Below are 27,437 nucleotides of genomic sequence, written 5' to 3' on the forward strand. Positions count from 1 at the left end.
CTTCTGTCTTTGCACTCATTGATACAAATCCTTAGTTTCTGCAAATCTGTTAGCAGAGGGCACACGTTTCTGGTACCAGAGTCGAGGTGGACATATTCAGTACATACAGCAGAGCTCCAGATTCATTTTTAAGAGTCTTTTTTTTTTGTATTTTTAATCAACAGACAGCACGTAAACTATCAGCCAAATTAAATCCTTGAATCACACTCACCAAAAACTGGACTTCTGCTAGTGCAGTGAACTACACAGGAAGTCATATTATTTGTTGGATGACTGCAAGTAACATATTTTAATATGGGCACTGACTCAGTTTTGGAGCCTCAAGTTGACATTAGAGGAACTGTAACTTTTGGCGGCACTTAATTGCTCAGCTCCAGAGGTTGCTGATTGATTTTATTAGCATAAAATCACACATAGTAACAGCTGGGGTTGTTTAGTTCTTGCATGAGGCTAATAAAGCTTTGGTGCAAACAAAGCTGGCAGGAAGTCGTTGGTTTCCACGTCATAGTTTTGGCGAGGTCACAAAGCAGAAGACAGAATTATTCCTCTGGTGACTCCTTATCTTTCACACCATCTGTGTTAGCTTTATGCTGGGTACCTCTGACTTACAGACGGTTCTGAGTAGTCTCAAAGGTTATTGTTTTTGAAAATGATCTCTCACTTCATCAGGTCAGTTTTGTCTGCAATTTGACTCGTTGAAGTTATTATTACTCAAAACAAGTGGAAGAATCTTCCATATTGGACTTTGAGCTGTAGGAAAAGTTTCTGTTACAAATAAAACAGTCTGAGTCTGCAAGTGGAAGAACAAAAATGTAGCAAAGTCATAACATGAGTTATTATTTTAGGGTGATTACACCTTGATTTTTTTGACAGATGGTAATTTTGTTGAGGCAACGAATTTGCACGGCTATGAGACGGTTTCATCGTAGATGGATGTTTTGTTTTGTGTTTTGTTTTGTTTTGTTTTATTTTGTGTTTTGTTTTGTTTTGTTTTGTTTTATTTTGTGTTTTGTTGTGTTTTGTGTTGTGTTTTATTTTGTGTTGTGTTTTATTTTGTGTTGTGTTGTGTTTTATTTTGTGTTGTGTTGTGTTGTTTTATTTTGTGTTGTGTTGTGTTGTATTTTGTGTTGTGTTGTGTTGTATTTTGTGTTGTGTTGTGTTGTGTTGTGTTGTGTTTTGCTTTGCTTTGCTTTGCTTTGCTTTTAATTAGCTCCAGCGTGAGATGCAGAGTGTGATCATGTCACGTTAACTGAGAGAGCGGACACATCTGGGCCGAATCTGGACTTCTCCTGGCACTTACAGCTCGGTTGCGGCACTGGCAAGTGTTGTTTTTCAAAAACAGAACATCCTTGACATCTGGCTGTGCTGTAGGAGCCATGCTGACCCCAAGTTTATGCAGCCATTCAAGGCCAAAGAAAACTGCAGATGTGGGCCACATCTGGGCCAAACATTCACTTCTATCTGGGAAGCATCTTTGACTGGGTTTCCTGATATTTGTTGCTTATATAAGGCAGATATTTATTTGCTATTATTTATTTTTTTGTAACTTTTGCACAAACATTTCCTTAAAGTTGACATATTTCATAGTTGACTGACTCATTTTGAGATTTAGGAGTGCTTATATCAAAGTTTGACCCCAGAACAAACTAAAGTGTTAGCAGCTTCTTGGTTTTCATCTAAAATTTGTGACTGTCCTTTAATAGTCTTGCTCGGGACCCCTTCTCTTCCTAAAATGTTTCACCAGCACACCTCACACACCCACACACACACACACACACACACACACACACACACACACACACACACACACACACACACACCTCTCCCCCATCCAGCCCTCCCCATGGCGGGATCTGATATAAATCACAGTGGAGGAATGGAGGAGTGGGGGAGGCGGCGGTGGCAGCGGCGAGCGAGTCCGAGCCGGGGTTTTCCATTGGTCCATTTATCAGGGGAAGTGGCACATTAATAAACACATCTCCCCAGAGGTGAGAGGAAGTAACAGAGATGAATACGGCTGCCAGTGCTGAACGGCGTCGTCCAAGCTGCTGCCGCCACCATCATCACTGATAACAGGAGAAAAAAAAAACCTCACCCCCACCATCAGCATCAACCTGAGCTTTATCTCAACTTCATCTGGTTAAATGTCCAAATTAGCATCCGGTGACACCCCCCCACCCCCACCCTCCCTCCCAAAGCAGTAATAAACCTCCAGAGCTGAGACGTCCCTCGAGATGCAAGCGCTGATGTTTTTCCTCTTTTGTGGATTTGTTAGATCATCATTCAAATTCCATATGTCCCAGCATAAAGATGCCCCCTCCTCCTTCTCCTCCTCAAGTCCTTAAACAGATAACAGATGCTGCAGGACATACTTAGAAAGACCCTCCAAACCCCCGTCATTAAGTACAGCAGTGAAAGCAAACAAAGCAGAATTAATCGCTTGCCGAGCTCCTCGCTGTCACAGGAAAAGCTCAATGTCAGAGCCTTTAGTCTCTGAGGCTCGGTGACAGGAAGTGAACCAGATGTGCAGGAGTCCCCCCCCCACCCCCAACTGTTTCTTTGTAAGGAGGGAGGACAGATTTTAACGTTTATCCTAACAGTCCTCTTACAGGCAGCGTTTAGTGTCAGGTGCTCAATACCCACATTTAAACCTGATAAGTCTCTTTCACTTTGCTCTGTTTTTGAGAACCTCAGCGCCACCAGCAGCGGTGTAAAACTGATGGATAGACTCCTTTCTATTTCATGCCCATCTTTCACGCAGATACCTGCTTCATTCACAGTTGTTTTTATGTGATTTGATATGCAGAAATAAAGTGCAACTTTTAAAGCTTCCAGCTGAGAAAACTCCAAAAACACTGACATAAATCAACCATGAGCACACATTTATTTAATCCCGTGAGCAGTAAACAGACGTAGTTGTGTGCATTATGCATGTATAGACTTGCCTAAAAACAGCCACAGATATGAGTCAGCGCACATGTTGTAGATTAAGACTAACCGGTCACGTTGCAGTTATTATCAGAGCACGCAGTGCTACATTATCAGCTAATGCTGCTTCTCTATGCTGTACAAGTCCAGCACCCAGACAGGTAGTACCTGCTAATTAGTGCTAAGTAAATGCCTTGTTTGGATCTATAAACTGTAAGCACACAGTCTTAGTTCCTGTCTCTTTACGACCACCCTCCTCCCTAAAGGCCTACTTTCTTCTGACTGGCAAATTCCAGGAAGCCTGCTGAGGGGCAGAATCATAGACTGTGAGTAAAAGGCAGATATAGCTGCCCTTTACCCCTACTTTATGCATGCTGTTACTGTAAAATCACACCTGCTGGCACCTGTCATTCAGGAGAACACTGATTCATTTGCACTAATCTGTGTGATGCACCCATACAGTTTATGGTGTAACTTGCTAATTCAATGGAACCAGCATTCATTGATAGCGCCTCTCCATCCTCTCATTCAGATATGGTCTGGCTCTAAAAGCTGACATGGTGATTGGCTAAGCTGCTAACTTGAAGGTATCAGAATACCTGAAATCAATGGGTGGCCATTAGAGGAACTGCAATTTTTGGTACTTTGACACTTGATTAAACTGCATGAAGTCTGACAGAAGGTATACACACACACACACACACACTCACACACACACACACTCACACACACATACCTGCAGTCTCACTTTGGATACTTTTTATATGCTGAAAACCTGTTTGACTTTCTGTCACAGTAAACTGAGTTTATTGTTTAATCCCAACACCTAAGTACAGTCAGTGTGTTTCGTCTTCTGGACTAACGGATCAGTTAAAATAACAATAGGTGTGTTCTGCAAGTCTGCCCAGTACTACAACATAAAGAAACAGGAAGTTTGGAGCCTGTTTTTCCTGCTTGAAGAAGAGTTTCCTTGTCTGAATTTACATGTCAGAGCTGAGATCGATCAGATGGCTTTGCATACATTTCCTCACAGTTGAAATCAATTCTTGGTAAATTGCCCTCATTTAGCATCATGAAGTTCAGCCTGGACTGGGTGATGTTTATCTGGAGTAATTACGGGGAATTATTGCTGGAAGATTGATTGGTCGTGTCTGAATCTTAATGAGGTCGCCACATGTGGGCAGATGTGAGAGCTGCACTGGCCTTCATGCAGACACATGTTTGGACTAAAGACTAAAGTTGTGAAATGCAACAATCAGAAGAGCAGAGGAGGCTAGTTCCCTGTTTCACTCTAAGGCCTGTGAAGATTAAAATTGGGATTTTTTCCAAAAGAAAACTTGGAAATAGAACATGTACTTATCTGTAATTTAAGACCTTCTGATCTTAATTTCTAAAAATAATAAACAGCCAGTGCGTGTCGACCTCTGTCAACATCTCTCTAATCCATGCAAATAAGTCTTTGATAAAAAAAAATTAGCTTCATTTTTCTGATTTCTAGTGCAGCAGTCTACTTTATTTATTGCTGTTTAAACAGCACCACAGACGTGTTAACACTGGAGATGGTGGGGATATTTTTCCTTCACCTTTCACCTTTATGTCAGCCCATTAAGGCCTCATTTCATTACAGTGCAGCTGTATACAATACAATCTCTAACAGATGGTCTAGAATGAATGGGGTCCCGTAAAGTGGGAGAATTTATTTTTTAAGCAATTTTTGACAACAGATATCGTTACTTGTTGAAATGTTTTGTAGATTTCTGTTATAGCAAAATGTATTAGGGATGTCTCAGCACCACGAGACACTTGGGCATTCAAAATTTTAATTACACAAATAAGCCAAGCAGCAGCGTTTCTACCACCAAACCAAGCTGTTTTGTATATGTTATATAGGTTATGGTTTAGCTATGGTTCTGAATGTGCCATCAAGTGCATATTTTCTGTTGTGATGCTAGAATATCAGGAAACAAATGATTTACTAGTATTACTACTAATTACTAAATCTGAGAAATCTAAAAATAACATGTGAGTTTCTTTTGCTCATTCACTTCCATTGGCTGAGTATTAGCTCACAAGTGCCACTGTGGTGATCTGCAGCTGATTTTAGAACAAGCGGATTGGAAGAAATAGGAGTGGCTCTTTGTAAATATATTTTGCTAACTATCTATTGCTATGAAGCTAGCAGGTGACTAGCTTAGTTTAGCACAGAGGCTAATAAACACTGGTTGGTCTGGGGTGACTGCTACCGGAACATAAATCTGTAAAACCCAATCTTGGTGAAGTATAGCAGACAGCTAGCAGCTAAAGGGACCTGTAACTTGTGACAAATAAAATAAACTTCAAGACTTTATAAAGTTTATTTACATGCTTATTCCTGCTGGAAAGCTGGGCATTTTGACATGGGAGTCTAGGGGACTCAAACTTGGAGGCAGCCTCTAGTGGACAGTAGAGAAACGGGAGATGTTGCCATCATTAAGCTGAAACAGGAAGTGTCCCAGAAAACTAAATCTAGGTACTTCAAGAGGTGAAAAAATATTTAAGTAACAGTTCAATTACAATTGACCACACAGCAAGTCATGTTAAATGCATTAGAAATGCTTCTAAAGAGACAGACTGAGCATGTCACTTTATGCTGATGATGTGATTTTGTTTATTACCAAATGACAGAAATCAGTTCAAACTTGGTTCAAATGTTCAATTCTCAATTAGATGAGGTAAAGCATTGCAGACAGCTAACAGCTACTGTTAGTAAAGGATACCACGCCCCTAATAATGTAAACCTCGAGCCGTAATACAATTTCATTTGGTGAATTATAAATAAATTCATTCCCTGTACAGTTGCTTTGAAAAGGTAAATTATCCATAGAAACCAAAACAGGCTATATCAGGCTATAAACACAATTATTTCTGCTGTAATTTGAACATTTTTACTATGGGGACTGGCTCACTTTTAGAGCCTCAACTGGACATTGGAGGATCTGCAGTATTTGTTATTTCAGCCCTAGAGTTTGATTCTGACGTACTCCATGACTGAGACTATACAATAAAAAACTATACAGTAAAAACATTTAGTTCTCATATAATCTGCAAATCAGCATCGTCATGCAAAACTGTAAAAGCCAGGTTTCGTTACAGTATTAGTTCCTATTCCCGATGTGAACACAAACTGAAATACAACCTGCAAGTGTTTGAATTCCCCCTGCACTCAAAGTTTTCTTTACTTATTTTGAGAAAGTAGGGAGTTGAATGTAGACCAAAATAACCTGAAAATATGGAGCGTATTCTCATTGTTGTGCAATCAAACAACAGCTAACACCCTTGACCCTTCTCCATTCAAAATTTGTGTCACTGGGACAGATCCAGTCAGATGTAGGTCACTTTTTCTGGAAGACTGTGTCTGCAGTGCAATTCCTGCTTCCATGAGGCTCGAGTTTATTCTTTAATATCTACAATAATCTCTGCCAGGCTCAGTTTGCGTCACTGGGAACCGATAGTTTACTATATTCGCTGTGGGCACTTATTGATAGGGTTGTTGTGAGTCCGTGGGGTTTTAAGTGTCACAACGAGGCTGCGGCAGCATCCATCACACCGAGCACGCGCCTTCCATCCTCACCACTTTAATGCCTCCATCCCAAAATAGCGCAAACAGCAGACACAGGCTGGCTGATCTTAGGACTGCATTCAGGTGGAGAGTGACTCATTAGATTTAAGAGTCATTCATTTAGACTCCTCTCACTGCTAACCTACATGTTAGCAGTGAATAATACCTGTTCGCCCACCTGTGTGCCGCCCACAGTGTCACGGTTCTCCAGCCCCAGACTGACGCCGCGGCTGAGCAGGAAGAGGGCGCTGTCCATCTCCCCACTGTCCGATGCCAGCATCGACCTCCAGACGATGATCCGCACCTCGCCCAACTCCCTGGTGGCGTACATCAATAACTCGCGCTCGAGCTCGGCCGCCAGCAGCTCCTACGGACACCTGTCGGTCGGAGGGCTCAGGTATCTGCATGCACACCAGGTGTTAATCAAAGATAGAGATTCACTGAACTTAAACCTTCTCATGAGACAAACTTTGAATCTTTAACTCAAACAATGAACTGCTGCAGAGTCTGATCACCCTCTCAGACTGAATAGATTTATTCCAGGTGTGTGTGTTCAGGTGTGTGCGTGTGATTACCCATCTCTCTCTCCTGTTTGGCTGAAATGCTGCAGCAGGAAAAAAACACAAGCAAAGCTCTCCCTCATTTTTTTAATTGCTTCCAACTTTCTTGGCTTATCTACTTTCAGATTTGTCTGCCTCGCTCTCCTTTTCATGTCCTTTAACCTTTACTTTTGCACAACCTACCTGCTTAATTACACGTTCTCTTTATTGTCTTTTTCCACTTCCTGTTTCCTTTATTTTCCCACCTTTCTTAACTCCTTTATTTTCCTCCTTCTTTTTCCCCTCCAATGAAGATGCAGCAAATGCTAAAATCTGTTCCTGCAAATCAAATTTTCCCCCTCAAATGGATAAAGAATGAATGTTTGATCTGTTAATTTGATTCATAAGTATCCAGTTTTCTGATTTGCTGTGAACCTAAATGGCTTCAGAGATGTTTTCTTTTTAATTACAAATCTGTTTTCCATCCTTCAGCCCATCCTTCCCCTTCCCTCACCACATCAACCCCATGGCCTACCAGCAGCTCCTCTCCCAGCAGCGAGGCCTCAGCGCCTTTGGCCACACTCCGCCCCTCATCCAACCTCCACCCACCTTCTCAAGCCGCCAGGGGGCCCTCGGCCTCTCCTCGCTGCCCGCCTCCACCCATAATAGTGACCTGACATCCAAGGTAAATACAAGAAACAGGCATTGCTGTAGTTCACTTGGTTGAGCAAGTGGCCCATATGCCAAAATGCTGCAGGGGCCAGTGTTTGATTCCTCTCTGTACCTCCTTCTGTGTGTCACTCCACCTCGCTCTCCTCTCTCTTCCCACTTATTGTCCAAATCAGGCTAAAAATGCCAAAAAATGAAAGAAAAAGATGAAAGTTTTTCTGAACCTGTAAAACCATCAAATGTAGCACAGGTATCAATGTTAGGACCCCTCCTCTTCATTTTATATATAAATGACTTTGTTAATTCATGTAGAGTCTATACAAAGTAATACCTGTTTTTATATTGTTTGATGTCTGCAGCCCTCCTAAGAGAAAGGATTTTTAAAACAAGTCATTCTTCTGCAAATCTCCATAAAAGACTTGACTAAAAACAGGATTAATATTCAGAATATTTAGGAATGACACAACTTTCCTGGCTCAAACGAACCTGATCCCAGCACCACCGTGAAGCCATGCAGAACGTCACGATGCTGTGGTCAGAATTTGGTTCCACTTTGAAAGAGATTTGTGAATGAAGTGTTTTTTTTTCAGAAACACCTCCATAAGATTATTTATTTATTTATTTATGTACATGTTGAATCTTTCGGAGCCCTTCACTCTCGCCCTTTTTGAACTTGTTGCATAGTGGCTGGTCTGGATTCAGATTTAGCTGATAATAAACACGTCTAAACAACATGCAGGAAGTGACAATCCTATTTTTTATTCATGAATTTATGTATTTTACCATTTAGTGCATAGGAGCTACACTTTTTCTGGTAGCTTTTTGTTTTGGTTGCTAGTTCTTATTATTTTTACACTGTTTGTTTAGTTTCTGGCACTTGTTTGATTTTTTTATACTCTGAGAAATCATTTTCTTATCACATTTTTAGCTTGAAATCAGTTAATTTCACTGCTAAACACAGAAATGCAGTTTAAAATTGTTCATTAACGTCAGCTTTGCTGACTTATTCTTATATGGCTCTGGTTAACTTTCTTATTTGAAACTCTGAAATACTGACTTTGGCCTCGAGATGAAGATGAGACAATTTTATTTTATTTATTTTCATTCACTGAAATGTTTCCCATCCATGTTTACTTTTTACAGTGTTTCAGTTGTTAGTGACTCAGTGTACTTTTTAAGGTGGAAATAAACAGTCCAACAGGTGATACTCACAGAAATGTATACACTGGATATCATTAGATTTTCTTATATACTTTATTTATTTCATTGTTTTAAAAACAACCCTGTAAACATCATCCTTGTATTTTAATCACTATTTAAAGTTCTTAAAGACACTTTGCTCAGTAACTGTAAATAAAACAGAGACAATAATATGACTTTGACAAAGCTGTAAGCTAGCAGAGTTTTGTGTACTCGAAGCTTTCTGGATGATTCAGCCCTCTGACTTCTCTGTGGTCGAAGGAAATTCCCCCCTTTTTATTCCCCAGGTATTTTTCTCAGTGCCAGCTGCTGAAACAACTGTTTAACCAAACCCTGAATTTTGCAGCTCCGATTTCCAGCTGTTTGTTCTCACTGTACATTTTGTTTGTCATCATCCCGCCCTCCGCCCGCTCACCGGGTCACAGTGCTCACAGTGTTTTGATTTGCGGTGTCAGCCTCCGCACGTGCTCAGTGCGAGCAGCGTCCCAGTGGAGGTAAACTCTCGGGGGGGGGCATCATTTCCCTCTTCCCACACTGTTGGTTTTTCTTGCTAATCCAGTTGTTTAATTGCTGAGTCAGGCTGAGATTACACGTTTGTCTGAGAGGTCAGTGAGGGCATCGCAGAGACACTGAAGGACACAACGAGGACAGGTGCTTTGCTTTAGGTCTTTAAATGTTTTTGGCCTTTTTTTGGAGAGGAGGTTTGAGAATATAGATTATTGTCTGTCAAATATGCAAATTTTTCATTCTTTTTCTCTTTTTTTCAGGAGGGTTTCTCTCTTGGTTGCTGGTTATTATTATTATTATTATTACTATTATTATTCTTTAATTGTTACCACTACCATAATAATAAAAAAAAACCCTCCAAGGACTGAAAGTATCATAGTGTTAAAAGTCCAGTTTGCAATTTATATTTCAAGTTAAGTGTAATTAAAGGATGTTAGTCTTATTTATTTAACCCAGTATTACATGTAAATTGCAAAAGGCTTCACAGACATTAACAAAACATATTTTGAATAGAAAATCATTTTCATATTAAAATAAATAAAATAAAATATGTATAAAATCTAAGACAAGAACAAAAGATAAACAAAGTTAAGTTTCAATTTTGGGAAGGAGAAAATTTTCATTTAATATTTTCACTCAGAATAATAATATTGGCCTCCATTGACCTCCATACTTTTAAATTTATATTTTAGCATGAACTCATGGTCCTGTAAAAATATGATTATTTCAGCAGAAATAAAGATTTTTTTTTTAATTGAAATAAATTATTTTCTAAACTTTTTGTAAGGTAATTAGAACTTTAATTGAAATCACTTCTATCCACGTCCTCCCATTACATCTGCGGTCTCTAATATTGAATCATCTTTTTTCTCTTCCCAGAACCACGGAGGTGACTCGGCCGTCAGCAGCACAGTTGACCCCATGAACACCAAAAGGTCAAAGGTCAAGGCTGAAGCAGAAGGACTGAGACCATCATCTCCCTGTTCACCGGTACGAGAAAGAGAAAAATATGTGTTTCAAAGTCTTAGGGGAGTTATACTGTCAGCATCAGTATCTGTTTCAGAAGGGATAATTTCTGCAACATCTGTTTTGGCAAGTTGGCATAAAATAAAATTTAAAGGAAGTCCAGTGACAGTCAAACTAGAAATTCCTAACAGTTTGCTTTGGCACAATAAGTGTGAGGACACTTTGGACAGTGTAGATGTTTCTTCAGAAGTGAGGACTTTTTGGAAAGAGTAAACTTTTAGCAAAATATGTTGACATGCAAAATCAGGGCATTGTTTGAGCAGACAGGACATATTTTTGTAAGAAACCTTGAAGGTATGCATTAAAAAAAACATGTTTTTAAAAAGTCAGGACCTTTTTAAAGGTTTATTACATGTTTATAAAACCAGGACCTTTAATGGGACGACATTTTTGACAATTTTGAGAAGCGTGGGAATTTGGACAAGGAGGACATTTCTGGAGGGTGAGAACATTTATTTGTCTTCCTTCTCTGTGCCCTGATCTGCGGCCCCAGAGCGCCGCAGCCTCCTGTGACCTTCTTGTAAATCGCATCTCGGATACAGAAAAACTCCACATGATAAGAGCTTTGCATCCATTCGTTTGGCTCCCCCTCCCTCTCTCCTCCCCGGCCACTGTAAACTGTGCCAGAGCACTTCATTTTCATGAAATATTGGCTGGGCTTTATTGTCATGTGAGGAGTCTTTTCCTCTTCCTTTTGACAAATTTGCGGCTCCTCTCCGATAGCGAGGCAGGTTTGGGCATGATGCATGGGGACGGTGGTGCGCACAGTCGTCTTGGGGCCACCAGAATTGATGAAGATAGCGTGCGTGGGGCAGAGACAAACATGCTGCAGTCAGCACGTTGTGTGTCAGTGTGTAGGTGTGTGCGCATGTGTCTTTGTGTTGGTGAAGGTGTACAGGAAGCCACGTGGGACGAAGTATGTGTCAGTTTGTGTCTCAGACATGTGTGAGTAACCCTGTACATTTGTCTTAGTGAGGACATTTTAAAAAGTGACACCTCCAGGAAGTGGGAGCATCTGAGGAAAGTTTAGATTTTTTTTTATAAAGTTGTGAATTGGAAAGCTGGGGCATTTTTGGGAAAAAAATTGGAAAGCTTTAGAATGTTTGGATTTCTTTGGAAAGGGGGGGCTTTTTTATTAAAAGGTGGGACTTTTTAAAAAATATTGGGAAATTTTTGTAAATCGCTTTTTTTAGTAGTAAAACAAATTTTTAGAAAGGTTGGAATTGGTTCACTGGAAATTTTTAAAAACTTTTCTTTAAGTAGCTTTTTTTTTTTTTTTTTTTGAAGTTTCAACTCTTTTTGGAAAGTTAGGGACCATTTCTTAAAATAACTGAAACAATTTAATGACAGACTTTAAATGGTAATTTTTAGTGAAGTTGGGATTTTCCTATGGAAATTTAGAACACTTTTTAGAAAGCTGTGATGCTTTTTGAAAAAGGCTGAAGTTTTTCATAAAGTTGGGAACATTTTGGGGGAAAAGTTGGACTTTTTTTTTTTTTGTAAAATTTAGAAGTTTTTTGGTGACTGAGAATCTTTTTACAAAATTGGGAAATTTTGGGAAAACTTTTATATTTTAGGAAGTTGTAAATTGGAAAGTGAGGAAGTTTTAGAGGAACATACTTTTTAAAAAATGGGACATTTTTGAAGCTTTGAGGTAATTTAGAAAGTTGTGACCTTAATAGTGGGAAATTTTTGGAAAGTCTTGAATGAAGAATAAAATGTTTTTAGAAAATGGGGACATTTAAAAAAAAAACAACTTGATATTATAGGAAGTTGTAAATTGGAAAGTGAGGAATTTTTAGGGGGGCATGCTTTAAGAAAAATCTATTGTTTTTTTGGAGAGTGAGAACATATTTCTAGGACATCTTTTAAAAGATTTTTAGTTCTTTAGAAAGTTGTGAAGTCCAGGAGCTTTTTGGATGGTGAAAACTGGGAAAAGTGGGGATGACATTTATAAAACTATGCAGCCTTTTATCAAAGTGAAGGCACTTTTGAAAAGCTGTTTGGAAAACAAAAACTGAAAGTAAGCAGAAGTGTCAAGTTTTCCAGAAGAGTTTCCACCTGGTGAAGAAGAGCCCTGACGGCTGATCACACACTCAGACACACAAAGCTGACATTGTGGGATTTCAGCTTTTGGTCGGTTTACGTTCACGCTGCTGAATTACAAGCTAGCGTGGAGTTGTAAACAGAAGTCACGTGTGTGTGTGTTTGTGGTCTAGGTTGTCAAAACAAATCTGATTCCAACCCTTTTAACTTCAGTGAAGCATGATGGAGCAGTGTGAGCTTTAATCTGTAATTTACCATCTCTGGTGTTCATGGCAGGTAAAACATATGAACAAACAACTTCTAACAGCTGGGTAGTAAAAGCTTCCACATGTGCTCGGTGCAAACACGCCCTCAGATGAAGAAGAGAAAATGTACTTATTTCAGTTCAACATAAATATTTTATAAGGTTTTCATTTATATTGAGAAAAATAAAGGACAGCTTGACATGTGTTTAAGAGTGTTCGGTCTGGATTCTCTACAGAACCATCACAGCAGCTTGTTGGACCTGAAGGATGACGTGGATCGGGACGACTGTAAGCAGGAGCCTGAGGCTGTTTACGAAACCAACTGCCACTGGGAGGGCTGCAGCAAAGAGTATGACACGCAGGACCAGCTGGTCCACGTAAGTGTGGGGCTGCAGAAAAGAATCTGCAAACATGAAAAATGTTCTGACATCTTAAGACTTTTGTTAACCTGAAAGAAATGAGGCTGCTGAGATTTGTCCTGAAACCATGAAAACCCCGTCTGCCTGTAGAATAAATGCCATAAACAGTACGAACAACGCAGCTTCTGAAACTTAACAGAAAGGTTTTAAATCCAGATTATTTCAGCTTTGATTACAAAATCAGTGTGAATTCCAACAATGAAGAAGTCAAATGTGACTGAACTGATTTTTCTTGACTGTTGCATCACCCAAACACACCACACATGCACTCACAAAAAACAAACAAACAAACAAAATTTATATGTTAGATTTCTGGCGCATAAGAAAGTGTTGGTTAGCCAAACCTCACCAAAGAGAAAACCAACAGTGAATGGTGACTGCCTAACAGGTTAAAATGACTCCTAATAATTTTAAAACCATGAAAATTATGATTGTAATATATGATGAACAAACCCCAGTTTCCTGGGTGAAAGTCCAATGTATTCTCATCCCAGCTCATTATATACCACCATTACAGCAGATGCTGTTGGTTTCAAACAGATGTTTTCATGTGAACAAGACTCAGTGGAGCCCTGAGATGATTCAGTAGCTCATAGAACCACCTTTAGCAGCAACAGAGTGAAGTAATGGTTTTCTGTATGATGTATTTTGGCTCACTCTTCTTTGCAGTATTGCTTCAGTTCATTAGCTTTGCGGGCATTCATTCATGCAGAGCTCTCTTAATGTCTTACACCAGCATATCAGTAAGGTTGAGGTCTGGATTTTGACTTGCAGCAGTTCATTTTCAGTCATTCTGCTGTATATTTGCTGCTGTGCTTGGGAGCATTGTCCTGTTTCAGCAGAGTGTTAGCTGTTGGACAGATGGCCTCACATTTGACTCTAGAATGAAATGATGGAGGTCATGGTCAACTCAGTGTCTGCAACGTCCTCAGCTCCTGTAGCTGCAAAACAAGCCCAAATCCTCCTAACCCCTCCACCACTGTGCTGACAGTTGGTCTGAGGTGTTTCTGCTGATAAGCTGTTTGGTGTTCTCCAAACGTGGTGGTGTGCATTATGCCCAAACATCTCCTCTTTGGTCTCATCTGTCCAGGACATTGTTCCAGAAGTCTTGTGGTTTGCAGCTTTGCAAACCTAAGCTGTGCTACCATCAATAGACCATTTCCTGGCAGCTTTACCACACGAGTTACACTTGTTCAATATTTTTTTCTAATCGTCCTGTCATGAACTTTAACATTTAACATGCTGAGGCCTGTAGAGTCTGAGATGTAGCTCTTGGGATTTTTTTTTTGCGGTTTCTCTGAGCATTGCACGGTCTGAGCTTAGGGTGAATCTGCTGGGATGTCCATTCCTGGAAACATTGTGGTATTATGTTAACACACACCTGAATGCTACAGACCAACAAACTCACAAAATATCTGCTTTTATAGAGGAGCTCGCGCTCGCTGATAATCAGTTAATCAAGTGCATTTGATTAGCATCTCCTGGCTGCTTCTTACCCTCTGAACTCATGTGGAAGCAGCGAGGGTGTACTCGGTTTTTCACAGAGTCCTCTTCCTCATTCTTGGCCTCTCTGGCTTTTTAGCTGATAAAATAATCTGAGATCTAAGTTACCAGATGGTTTGGATGAATTAGCTGACCTTGTTAACTGAGATTAACTTTATGGCTGAAAAAAACAAAACAACAACATGCACAAGCTGTGTTCTTCTGCCTACAGAAATAAGTTTACCAAATATGACAGGAACATGAATTCTGAACAAATGTTGGACCACAGACTGTTTATAGAAGATGAATGTGATGTGATGTCTCCTGTTTTAAAGCTTCAACTGTAACACTGACCATGCTGAAAGACAACTCAGGATCAGGTTAGGGCCTCAAAATGAAACAATCTGTCCTCACACAACGCCAGTAAAAAGCATCTAATTCATAAAAACATTGAGCAGAGCACCTTTCTCTTCCCAAGGTCACGGTCATCCACCTGAGGTACCTGGGTACTGAAAACATCCTCTGAACTCTGTGTTCATTCAGTTCTTGTGCCTGCTTACTTTGAGTTTTCCTCTTGCTGACGATCTGTCCTCCAAACCATCATTGGTTTCATTTTTTTCCCATCACAACATTCAGGGTCTTGGCTGAAAGGGTCTTAGGCATTCCTCGGTTCCAGTGAAGCAGAGAGAGAAAAGAGGCAGCGGGGTGAGGGGGGATTAGTGAGGGTCCTGCAGGGCTGGGAGGCTGCTGTCCATCATTCATTAAACTCCAATTCCTCTGTCCGACCGAGGAAAGGCTCATATAAACCAGATCTGTGTCTGTTTACAGACTTTTAAAGCTGCTATGTGTGGCATTTTCAAACATCAGAGCTTCGGATTGAACATGATTCTGATGCTTTGATCGCAGTGCTGTAAACAAATGAGTCGGTGGTAGAAGTAATTGTCAGCTGTATTCCTGCAGTGCTCTTGTTTTCTACAAATCGAGACCATGTTTCCCGTAAACTCCATTAAATCCTATCCTCTCCCTGGCACTCAGTATTTTCTTCAGATTCAAGGGTAAACATCCGAGGAGTCATCTTTCCATTGATCAGTAACATGATCAAAACCTGTGCTCACTGACTATCTGCATGTAAAGGTGCCGGGTGGATGGGTACACTGTTCATTACCACGAAATATCAGCGGGTGATTCACCCTAAATCCCCCAATATTAACCCAGTGGCTTCCAAGATTCCTCTGAGGAAGCTGATTAAAGAAATCAGCTCTTTAAATAATTGAAATCAGTTTTTTTTTTTTTTTTAGACCAACAGGAAAACAAATTCGATGCAGCTCACTAACTAGTAAACCTTAATGTTGGTAGGCCCATTTTCAGCCAGTCTTAGTGCTAAACTAATCTAACCACACCCCTTAGTGTCAGTGGGAAATCATATGCAGACATCTCCCAACATTATGAGCGCCTTATTTAAAGGTACAGTTCACCCCAAAATCAAGTTTATGTATTTTCCCTCTGATCTGATTTTTTATGCTGTTCTAGATAGTTTTGGTTGAGTTGTTGAGTAGAAATATCTGCTTTCTCTTCAATATGATGGAGCTCAGTGGTGCTCAAAATGCCAAACAAACAAAAACAAACAAAGTAAAAAGTACATTTTCTATTATTTAATTTTTTCACCTTCACTACAGGCACACCTTGTTTGTGTTGAATAAAGAAATTAAACTCAAATCAATGGTTAGTTTATCACCAACAAAACAAAAACAATATGAGTCAGCATGTGTGAACCGGAGCTGCTGTAAAGCTCTGCAGGCCACTGTGAGCTGTGCAGATGAATCTAATTAAAATGGTAAACTGACTGGTGCCCATATGGTGCTTTCTACTCTGCTTGAGCACTCAGAGCAATTTCTTACTACAAGGCTCATTCACCCAATCACACACATTCATACACTGCTCTTATTCCATGGCTAATGTTCACACACACACACACACTCCAATAGATGCATCGGGGGAAACTCGGGGTTCAGCATACTTCGACACACAAACAGGAGGAGCCGGGGATCAAACCACTGACCTTCCTTACAATTAGCATAATTCCTTGAAACTGTTGTGGTTTCTGGAAAGAGACAATCCTCAGTTTTTCTAGTGCATCTTACTTCTGTGTGTAATCTGATTCTGGGTTGAGCTGTCCTTAAAAAGGAAAAAAGAATGGGTATAATCAAGAAAATATTATAGATTATAGATTATTATATATTATAACAAACTCCTGACCAGGCAAGTCAAAAATCTTTAATGGGAAAATCTATTCAGTGTCCTGGTGCATTTTTTCTCAATGAATCTGTTAAAGCAGGAGGAATTTTGTGGTTTTAGAAAGACACAAAAGAGAGGAAAAGTGATTTTTAAAAATAATTTGCATTCTCTCTCTCTGTCTCTGTGTATATATATATATATATATATACACGTATATATATATATATATATATATATATATATACACATATATACACACACATATACGTATATATATATATATATATATATATATATATATATATATATATATATATACGTATATATATATATATATATATATATATATATATATATATATATATATATATACGTATATATATATATATATATATATATATATATGTATACATATATATATACGTATATATATACGTATATGTATACATATATATATACACGTATATATATACGTATATATATACACATATATATACGTATATATATACATATATATATACACGTATATATATACATATATATATACACGTATATATATACATATATATATATACACGTATATATATACATATATATATACACGTATATATATATATATATATATATATATATATATATATATATATATATATATATATATATATATATATATATATATATATATATACATATATATATATATAGTGCTAATAAAAGTGTGACTTGTTTTAAAGACTGAAATAACTGATAAAAAATAGTTTTACATTGTCCGATGTCATTCTTAAAGCCGATGTTCATTTTCACAGGCACTCTACGTATACCTAATTAGACTTTCCTCTGCTGCAGCCTTCCTTTGAGATTTTCGCTGATAAGACGGATTTCTACAGAAACATGAAGCCGGGAACAACATGAGAGCCTCTTAGTGGACAGCTCTCCCCAGAAAACCCCTCATTTCTGTGTGTGTGTGTGTGTGTGTCCCACAGCACATCAATAACGACCACATCCACGGAGAGAAGAAGGAGTTCGTGTGCCGCTGGGAGGACTGTTCACGGGAGCAGAAACCCTTCAAAGCTCAGTACATGTTGGTGGTTCACATGCGGCGACACACGGGGGAGAAACCACACAAGTGCACGGTGGGTAACGGATGACCTCGGTGCCTTCCATGGGCCCCCATGGGACCCTCGTAGGGTGGTACTATAGCTCGGGCTCACTAAACACCAGCAACTGCACACACATACACATCTGGATTTTTTTTTAACATAGATAAAACACAAACACACTGATTTTTCTTCCTCTTATTGAAACGTTCATGATTTTATCAACACTTTGGCTTGTAAAACCACTTAAACACTTAATATTTTCAATTTTTTGGCTGACTCAATTTGTCAGCATTTACTAGTTAATTAATGTTCAGAAATGTCATAATAAAAGAATGAGTTCCCCACACAACAGCTAAAACCCCCTGGCTTTGTCCCACTGACAGACCCAAACCCTTAAAGATGAACTTAAAAGCTGAAACATTATATTTAAGTTGTGCTTGAAAAGATTACTCAACTGCAAGCTGCTTAGCAACCCACAGCTTCTCTTTTTCATGTTCTGTCTCTATAAGAGCAAAACACAGAGACAGAAGAGAGAGATTTTTGTGCTAGACTCAAGAAAAAAGGAAGAACAATGACGAACTACATCTTCTAAAAACAATGGCAACCATGTGTACTCCCTGACCAGTTGGTGAGAGATTGCGGGATTACACTGTGCAGCAACCGTGCAACCAATTTCACTTTACAACAGCAGCCTACCACAACTGCCTACCATCTTGTTGGGGAAAACAAATTTGTTCCTAATGACCGCTGATTACCAGGGGATCACCAACTCATCTCCAACTGGTCTCTACTGCTGAGACCTTAGACATTTATTATTATTCCAGACTTGGTATATAATTTAAATTCTTTACATGCATAATTAGAAGTGAATATCTACTTTTGAAGTGCAACACATACTTTAGGATGCTAGCTATGGAGGCTTATGTTACCCTGTCAGTTACCTGACTGTACGGACAGTTATCCATGTTTCTTCACTGCAATTTAATATCTGCTGTTTGTTAGAATCAGTGAAGCATTTGCTGTTTTCCTCTGCAGTTCGAGGGCTGCTCTAAGGCTTACTCCAGGCTGGAGAATCTGAAAACCCACCTGCGCTCGCACACTGGTGAGAAACCCTACGTCTGCGAGCACGAAGGATGCAACAAAGCCTTCTCCAACGCCTCGGACCGCGCCAAGCACCAGAACCGGACGCACTCCAATGAGGTACAAAAGACTTGTCTGCTCACTGAAACTTCACACAGACTCACTTATGGAGCTGCATAAGAAATTCTCTCAGAGTGCTGTGATTGAAGTAGTGGAAATGTGAAGCCGCGGGTAGTGACACAAGTTAACCTCCGCCTCAGGTGACCTGAAGGCTTCATGTTGGACAGCAGGTTTGCTCCTTTGTGTCTGTACAGGTGTCGCCGACAGTGTTCGTCTGCCCACCTGTGCAAGTCTGCAGACATTTGTGAGTAAATAATGAGGTGGAAGCATAATGAGCTCCACAGCCCACAATGCATTAGGACGAATCATGCCTGCCGCCCCTGCATGAGCGAGACCACCTGCAGGAACAGAAAATGAATCCTGGAAGTTTTTCAGTGCACTCAGTAGGGCTGCGGAGTGCTGCCTCAGCCCACGGACACACTAAGCTGCTCGCATACAGCTCAGATACAACTCAATAAAGGGGAAGTTAAAACCTGCAGGTTGCTTCTGACTGCAGAGAACTCTTAAAGTAAGGCGCTCCTGTCACTGATTGTTTCTGCTAATTTCCTCATTAAATGTTCAGTGCGAACAGCCATTGACGGCTCCACATAATCTACTGGAGTCACAGCTTTCTACATACCTTCACAATGAATACAAGGCTGGTATGCTGACCATAGTGACTGTATATAAAAAGATGGAGGTAGTCACCATTGTGTCAGCATTGGTTTGGAAACTGCAGCTTTTGGTGCTTCATTTTTCAGCCCCATATTTTGGCGTTGGATCCAGCTACAAGCATACGTTTGAATTTTTCCACTCTCTGTATTTTGTATTTGCACCTACAGAAACCCTACGTCTGTAAGATCCCCGGCTGCACCAAGCGCTACACAGATCCCAGCTCTCTCAGGAAGCATGTGAAGACAGTACACGGCCCCGAGGCCCACGTCACTAAGAAGCAGCGCAGTGACCTGCCGCCCAGGCAGCCGCCACCCAGGGAGAACGGCGAGAATGAGACGGGTCCCAGAGAGCGAATCCACAGGGAGGACAAGATATTGGACAACAGCTCCCCTAGAGGTGTGGAGGACTACCTGCAGGTCAAATCCATCAAGACAGAAACCTCTGTGGTAAGACCACTTAAAGCTGAACAGCTTTTCATACAGGGACACAAAATATAATTAGTTCTTCACTTCACACTAATTATACTACATAGCTTTTTATTCTAACTGTAGTACAAATTTTTCTTCTTTTTTTTTGTTAAATAAAATAATTCTTTTCTAGTCCAGCATGCCTCTTTATTCTAACCTTTCCTAAGCTTCCTGCCTCATGGTTTTCATTTCTCTCTCCTTTCTGACTTTCCTTATGGACAGACCTTACTGAGGTGAGCTCACCTGTGGCTTATATGCACCATTTGATGCCATTTTTCACCACCTTTCAACTTCCTTCACCATCTACCATCACGTTGATTCATTTCCAAAATCACATTATGACTAGAGAACAGGGGTACCAGAGTCCAAAAACACCTCCAAATGTATTCTCCCCTCTTTTACTGTACAACACCTTGAGCTGTGTCTTATTACCCTCTCATTTCTTTCCTCATTGTGCTTCCAAGGAGACAGGCTTTTTTGACATTTTTTGGAATCGTCTTGAGCAATAGTTCTTCAGGTTTTCTGAAGGTCTTTCAAAGTTTTTCTTTGTTTTTTTTCTTTCTTTTCTTTTCTTTCTTTCTTTCTTTGCTTTTTCACTCCTTTTCAGACCAGTCCTTGTACCTGACCATTTTCAGAGGAAGGTGAAACATCAAGGGATGAATGGGTGTTGTGTCTACACATAACAGACAACTTAGTAAAGAACCAGTTTTAAATTGTATCCTTAGAAACTTTGCTGGAGGACAAAAGAAGAAGTGGCAGGTCTAAAAAACTATCTACATCAGATGAACAGTATCTGAAAGTCCTTAAGGTGTGGAGGTTGCCCCTCGATTATCACTTAAGATGAGTTAATTGGCCCTGTTTGGGTAACAGTCATTTAAGGGAGGGAATTTATTTTTCAGGCTAGAAGATTAAAAGAATCAACTTTGAATTGTCTGATGTTTTATTGAAGCAGCTTTCCTTGTTTTTTATTGAAGAATCCAGTCTGTTTCTAAGATATTATCCATCAGAAACAAGCAGGAAGTTATCTATACATGACATTATCCTGTAATGATACTGTGGTGTACGTTTTTCATTAAACAGGCAGTATAAACTCGCAGCGGAGACCTATCACACACCCATCACTATCAAACACCCATCACACAGCCTGAACGTGATAAAAGTCACTCCTGGATGAATATTCAAACACTGGGAATTGGTTGTGCAAACTGAGCCAACCAGCAAGCTGTGATCAAGACAGCTTCTTAGCAGCGAATATATTAGAGACTGCGAGGAAACAGGCCAGTGGATACACACCATGTAATCATTATTGTCTTTAGTCCTATTGGAGATGTTTGTCATTTTGTGCAAACCCTCTCTTAACTCGTATTTGAAGCAAACAAAACTAAGATTAGAAAATAGAGTTGTGAAGGTAAGAGAACAGCAAGCTTCACCTAAATGCTTGAGCAGCCTCCACCCTCACAGTGGAGTTTTTGGAGAGGGAAATGTGATCACATGTCGTGATGATTGGCCCGGCGCTCTGGCTCGGGCTCAAGCAGCCTTTCATCCTGCCCATTTCTAATTCACAGACAGACTAAGACAGTCTGTAATCTGTGGTGCACCCCCACCTCTTCACCCCCATTCCCAAAAAACACACTCATTATTTACAATTAAGCTGGGGGAGGATAAAAGACTCACTGATTCACTGTTTTTCATGCCATGTTAACTGCTGTCCCACTTTTGTTCTGCTACAGAAAAGCTTTTTTAGGACAAACTGTTATGTCTCTTTCTGTTTTACTCATGCTCTTTTTTTTATCTCTCTTATCTGCATTCCCCTCTTTTTTCTTCTTGTACGTTTCTTCATAGATGTATCAGTCCAGCCCTGGCGGTCAGTCATCATGTAGCAGCGAACCATCACCACTTGGCAGTGCCACCAACAATGACAGTGGAGTAGAGATGGCGGTGCACAGTGGGGGGAGCCTGGGGGACCTCAGCACCCTGGACGACCTGCCGTTTGTGGAGTCCTTGGGCTTTGAAGATTCCACCGGTGGGGTCGCAGCAGTCAGTCTCCACTTCAGAAAGCAGCTCAGCACCAGCCATCGCTTGGAGCATCTCAAGAAGGAGAAGCTGAAGACAGTGAGGGACTCCTGTCGGTGGACCAAGAACCTAACACCACCCCCGGTCCTTGGCACCAAGCTCCCACCCATTCCAGCAAGGGGTGAGTCAAGAGAAAGGCTAGATTAAAGCTGCTCTGACAGTTATTCACTTTACACCAACCTTCCACTAAAATTATAGAAACTTTTTAAAAACTAACACTTTTTTCAGGTGATTTAGGTTTCCAAGAAATGATTATTTAGCAACTAGATACTTCACTCCGACGTTTCCCACACATCCCACACTTTACTTGGGCAGTTTGCCCATGTGTAACTGTGTGAGAGAACTGAGTGTGACAATGAAACTGTCAGTTTACTAGATCAATTTTTGTTCCTACCCTGGGCTTCGTCTGCATGTTGTCTTGGCTCAGCCATAGAGGTGATGAGCTCGGTCATTTAGGAGGAGGTCAGAGTAGAGCCGCTACTCCTCCAGATTTAAAGGAGCCAGTTCAGGTGGTTCAAGCATCTGACTGGACACCCCCTAAGTGAGGTGTTTCAGGTACGTATAACCATGGCAAGACCTCAGGGCAGAGCCAAGGATCCTCGGTATCATTCAGGTGCTTCTCCAATGAGTATCTCATTGGTAGTCGTCTTTCTATTCTAGTTAATATGCTGCAAGTTAAATGACCAGTCAGACTAGAATCTGCAGCTCACTGAAGCCGCAGAGCACAACAAGGACTCCCATCAAGTTGGTGGAATAGGATGAGAACCTGCCTGGAGAGGCAGCTGAATATTGAGCCATTAATTATTGTCAAAAAGTATTTGAGGCATTATTTGTGGTATTACCTAACTTAAGAAATCATGGATGTGCCTCTTTTCATCAGGACACATACACCCACTACCCCCTCAAATACAATCTAGCTCAATGAAACACACTACATTCTGTCCACAGCAAGTTCCCACCATTGTCTCTTTGCTTACTAGGTGTATAAATACTCACACACACACAAAAAAAAAAAAAAAGATCTGAAGGATTCCACAGTCGATGAACATCCAAGAGTTTCACATTCTCATCTGTTTGTTTGCAGGGTCCCCCCTGGACCAAAATATGGGTGGTGGTCCGGCGTCCTTCCCTGGTTCTGGCTTCGGTGAGCTGAGCTCTGGTAAAACGACTCTGCTGGAAACTATCACAGAGAGACGTGACAGCACTTCCAGCACCCTGAGCTCAGTCTACACCCTCAGCCGCCGTTCCTCAGGCATCTCCCCTTGTTTCTCCAGTCGGCGCTCCAGCCAGGCCTCGCAGTTTTGGTGCCAACCGCCCCAGCAACGTCAGCTCTGCGGACTCCTACGACCCCATTTCTGCTGACATCTCACGGCGCTCAAGTCAGCCCAGCCAGTGTGGAACAGGAGGGTGTGGGGGACTGGGCTTTCCCAGCCCTCTCAGCCTGACTCCAGCCCAGCACTATCGTCTTAAGGCAAAATATGCAGCTGCCACTGGGGGCGCACCACCTACACCTCTTCCCTACATGGACCAAATGTGTCTAAAGTCTCACCCAGCCCTGTATGAGGACTCCCAGAAACCCTCCATCAACAAAGCTTTGCCTTTCAGACAGTACAGCAGCTATGCCACGCGAAGTTTGATGCCCCACGAGGTCCCGTCTAACATCCCCCGCCGAGCCAGTGACCCTGTGAGACAGGTTGCCACAGATTCTCTAAACCAACCACAGATGCAGCGCTACAACAGCATGGGCACGCTGAGTGGAGGGGTGACAATGCAGCCCCGTCCATCTCCTGCAGCAGATCACCGGCGTTCATCTCAGCAAGGTTGCCTTCGATCAGATGGTAGTCTCCACCGCTACCCTTATAGCCTGTGGCCACTAAGCATTTCAGAGAATGCTACTATGGAGACAAGTCAGATCCTTGACAAAGGAGATAAAACCAATGAAGATTTCCAAGAAAACCCAGCTCTCCAGCAGCATCAGTTCTGCCAGAGAAGGATAGCTGTTGTGAATCTACCCTCACAGGCTTTACCCACTTTGAGCAAGACTCCAGGACAGCAACAACAGATGTGTCCATCATCACCGTCCAACATCCCAGCTTCTTCTGGACTCATGGACGCCCTCCAGTACTACTCCAGACTACAGGTCAGAGGGAACCTGGCTGTCCTCCAACAAAACCAGAACATTGAATCATTTAGCCACCATTTCAGCTCCAACCAGCAGATGAATCATAACCTCGTAATGCAGCAGAGTCGCATTCAGCTGAACTCTGACCCTGGAGCAAACTGCCTTCAGCAACAGGGATTCCAGCAGCCATCAAATCTCAATGAAGCCTTGGTGAAGGAAGGCAGGGACAGGAATGGTAACACCACCTATCCACCTTGTGTTAATACTGTCAGTGGGAGCAATTGCAAACAGGAACCAGGGGATATGGAAACCTTCAACTTGCACTTTGCCAGTGCTGGATTTCAGCCTGTGCAGGTAAAGATTGAGGACTGTGACCCATCAGTGTGTAAAATGAACTCCCAGAATTCCTCACAAGTTGGAAATCAGAACCATTTTCAACCAAGGCCACCGACCGAACCGAGATCTCTGAACAGGCACCCTTCACGCCCAAAAGTGACACAGCAAATGACACAGCCTGCTAACGTTAACCCCGAATTATCCACTGCTGGAGTTTTAGGACTTCACTGCAGCGATAACGCTAATGACAATGCCTTGTACTACACAGGACAGATTCAAGTATATGAGTCCAATGGGAACTTGAGCTGTAATATGGTGGCACCTCTCGCTGGAACTGTCAATCAGGCACCAAGGACCGTTGACTGTACCGCAACACTTGAGCAGGCACAGATAGACTTTGACACCATGCTGGATGATGGGGATCACTCCAGCCTCATGTCGGGAACGCTGAGTCCAGGTCTGCTCCAGAGTTTGTCCCAGAGCTCCTCTCGCCTCACCACGCCCAGGAACTCAGTCACATTGCCCTCGGTGCCTGCGGGAACAGGGAACATGGCCATCGGGGACATGAGCTCACTGCTGAGTGCTCTGGCAGAGGAGAGCAAGTTCCTCAACTTGATGTCTTAGCCACAAACTGTTCACAGACGTTTTGAACCGCTGATGCACAATAACCCTTCAACCCTGGAGTTGGAATTGATGAGATTGTGAGCTGAAAGCCTCTGCAGTCTGTCTGTTGATTCTTTGTACAGTCTTGTTTATTAATTATTTAAAATGGCAGTTTTCTATCTTTTCAAAAAGCCATATCATTTTTGGGTTTTTTTGCCTTAGATAGCAAATATGATGAGACAAGAGAGTTTGTTCAGTTGTTGTACAGGTCTGCAGTAAGATCAGTTTACTAAGTGCCTGACTCAGATACAACAAACATATGTTGTGCATATTATTGTATTTAAAAACATGCAACTGCAACCAGGTAATTTTACATGTGTACTTGATTAAAACCTTTCACACTGTAAATTACTTGCGCTCAACTTTATTTTCTGTCAAGGAGAAAACAGTTTACCTTTCTTTCTTTTTTTTACATTTACCATCATGTTTACAGTCACTTCCCTCAGTGAGCTGTGATTTGATTGCTGCATTGCTGCTGAGATTAACTGTGATGTCTCAGTGTCGGGCATCAGAGATTTGATTTGTGACTGGAATTATTGGTAACTCGGCCGTCCTCTTGCAGAGAGAAGAGCAGAAGATTTCAGAGGAGAGACTCAAGCTTCCTCCTTTTGTACACTGTTGAAAACAATTTGTTGTGCTCGTTATATGTAAATATAATTTGTACATTTATAAGAAATACAGTATCGACTTTGATTTTTTTTAAATGCATGTTGTTTGTGTTGTCCTTCCAGCCCAGATTATCCACAGCAGAATCAGAAATATGTGAAACCTCTATGCATTTTTTCATGCTATGAGTTCAAAGAGTTGATATTAATGATTAAAGTGGACCTATTCTGCTCATTTCCCGCTCCATATTTTTATTCTTGGACTCTACTAGGCCCAACAGAAGGCTTGGAAAGCAAATGGTCACCTTAGGGATATTTGGTCTCTCTGACATCATAAAGATCCAAGAATAGAAAAAACTGTATGAGATCAAGTGTTTATAGAACTTTTGGTTTGCTGGGATTACTTTGGCCATGATCAATTGAGCATCCAACATTGGACCAGGATATGTATGACAGGAAATAAGAAAAAGCAGAATAGGTCTACTTAAAAATATAATGTTAATTTTTTGCAGGGCTTAGGAACCCTTTTGTGTATAGTCTGCCAGATATGTCTGCCAGAAGCCATTCGAAATCCAAGTCCAAATTTAGGTCAAAGTGTCCCTGAGTTAAACTGTTTTCACACATGACCTTCTGACGGAGTTGGAAGAATCAAGAAGTTTCATGTAGCACAATGGAAATAGTCCATTTCAGACCGTTTCTCACCACTGGAAGACAACTACCATGACAGCGTGTAGGGTGCAGCACACATTATTATAGTGGTGAGTGAACTGGTGAATTACCTGTGTTATCCTCACGTTGTCAAACAAGTCTGGCTATTGTACAATCTGACTGCTTTGGACACTTGTATTCTCACACCACCTGTGTCAGGCTTTAGAAGGGCTGCAGTGTTTAAAATGCTTTAAAATGGTTCTTCTTTTCATTTCAGTGTCCTTTTGTTTGCAGCTGTTTTGCAGTTCAGAACTTTTCTAGACATTACAATTGTCCAGCAGGGGGTGAAAAACTGCACCAATATGTTTATAAAGAGAGAAATAAAATTGAGTAGAATTTAGTTTTTTAGAATTTAACTTTATCAGTGCAGCTCTCCACAACAGTCCCACTTTCTCATGTGGCCGTGTGGGAAAATTAGTTGTCCACCCCTGGAGCCCAACGCAACAGGACTGGACATTAAACAATCTTTAATCTCCCTGCTTCTTGGTACAAAGACCATATAATGCCCCACATGCCCACGTGAGACAAAACAAGCAAAAGTCTGGAGCATTCAAAAGAAGCAAGGTCCAGGATGTCAGAAAAGACAACTTTGGATAACGTCCTGAACAAACAGCA

The 27,437-nt window shown here is 41.0% G+C and overlaps 1 pseudogene; it reads left to right on the plus strand.

Moving 5' to 3' along the window:
• The window catches only part of LOC115796127 (zinc finger protein GLI2-like), a 92,098-nt pseudogene extending 65,915 nt beyond the window's left edge, over nucleotides 1-26,183 (plus strand).
• The last annotated feature ends 1,254 nt before the right edge of the window (nucleotides 26,184-27,437 follow it).

The sequence above is a fragment of the Archocentrus centrarchus genome, chromosome 2 (assembly GCF_007364275.1).
Source record: "Archocentrus centrarchus isolate MPI-CPG fArcCen1 chromosome 2, fArcCen1, whole genome shotgun sequence".
Lineage (NCBI taxonomy): Eukaryota > Metazoa > Chordata > Actinopteri > Cichliformes > Cichlidae > Archocentrus > Archocentrus centrarchus.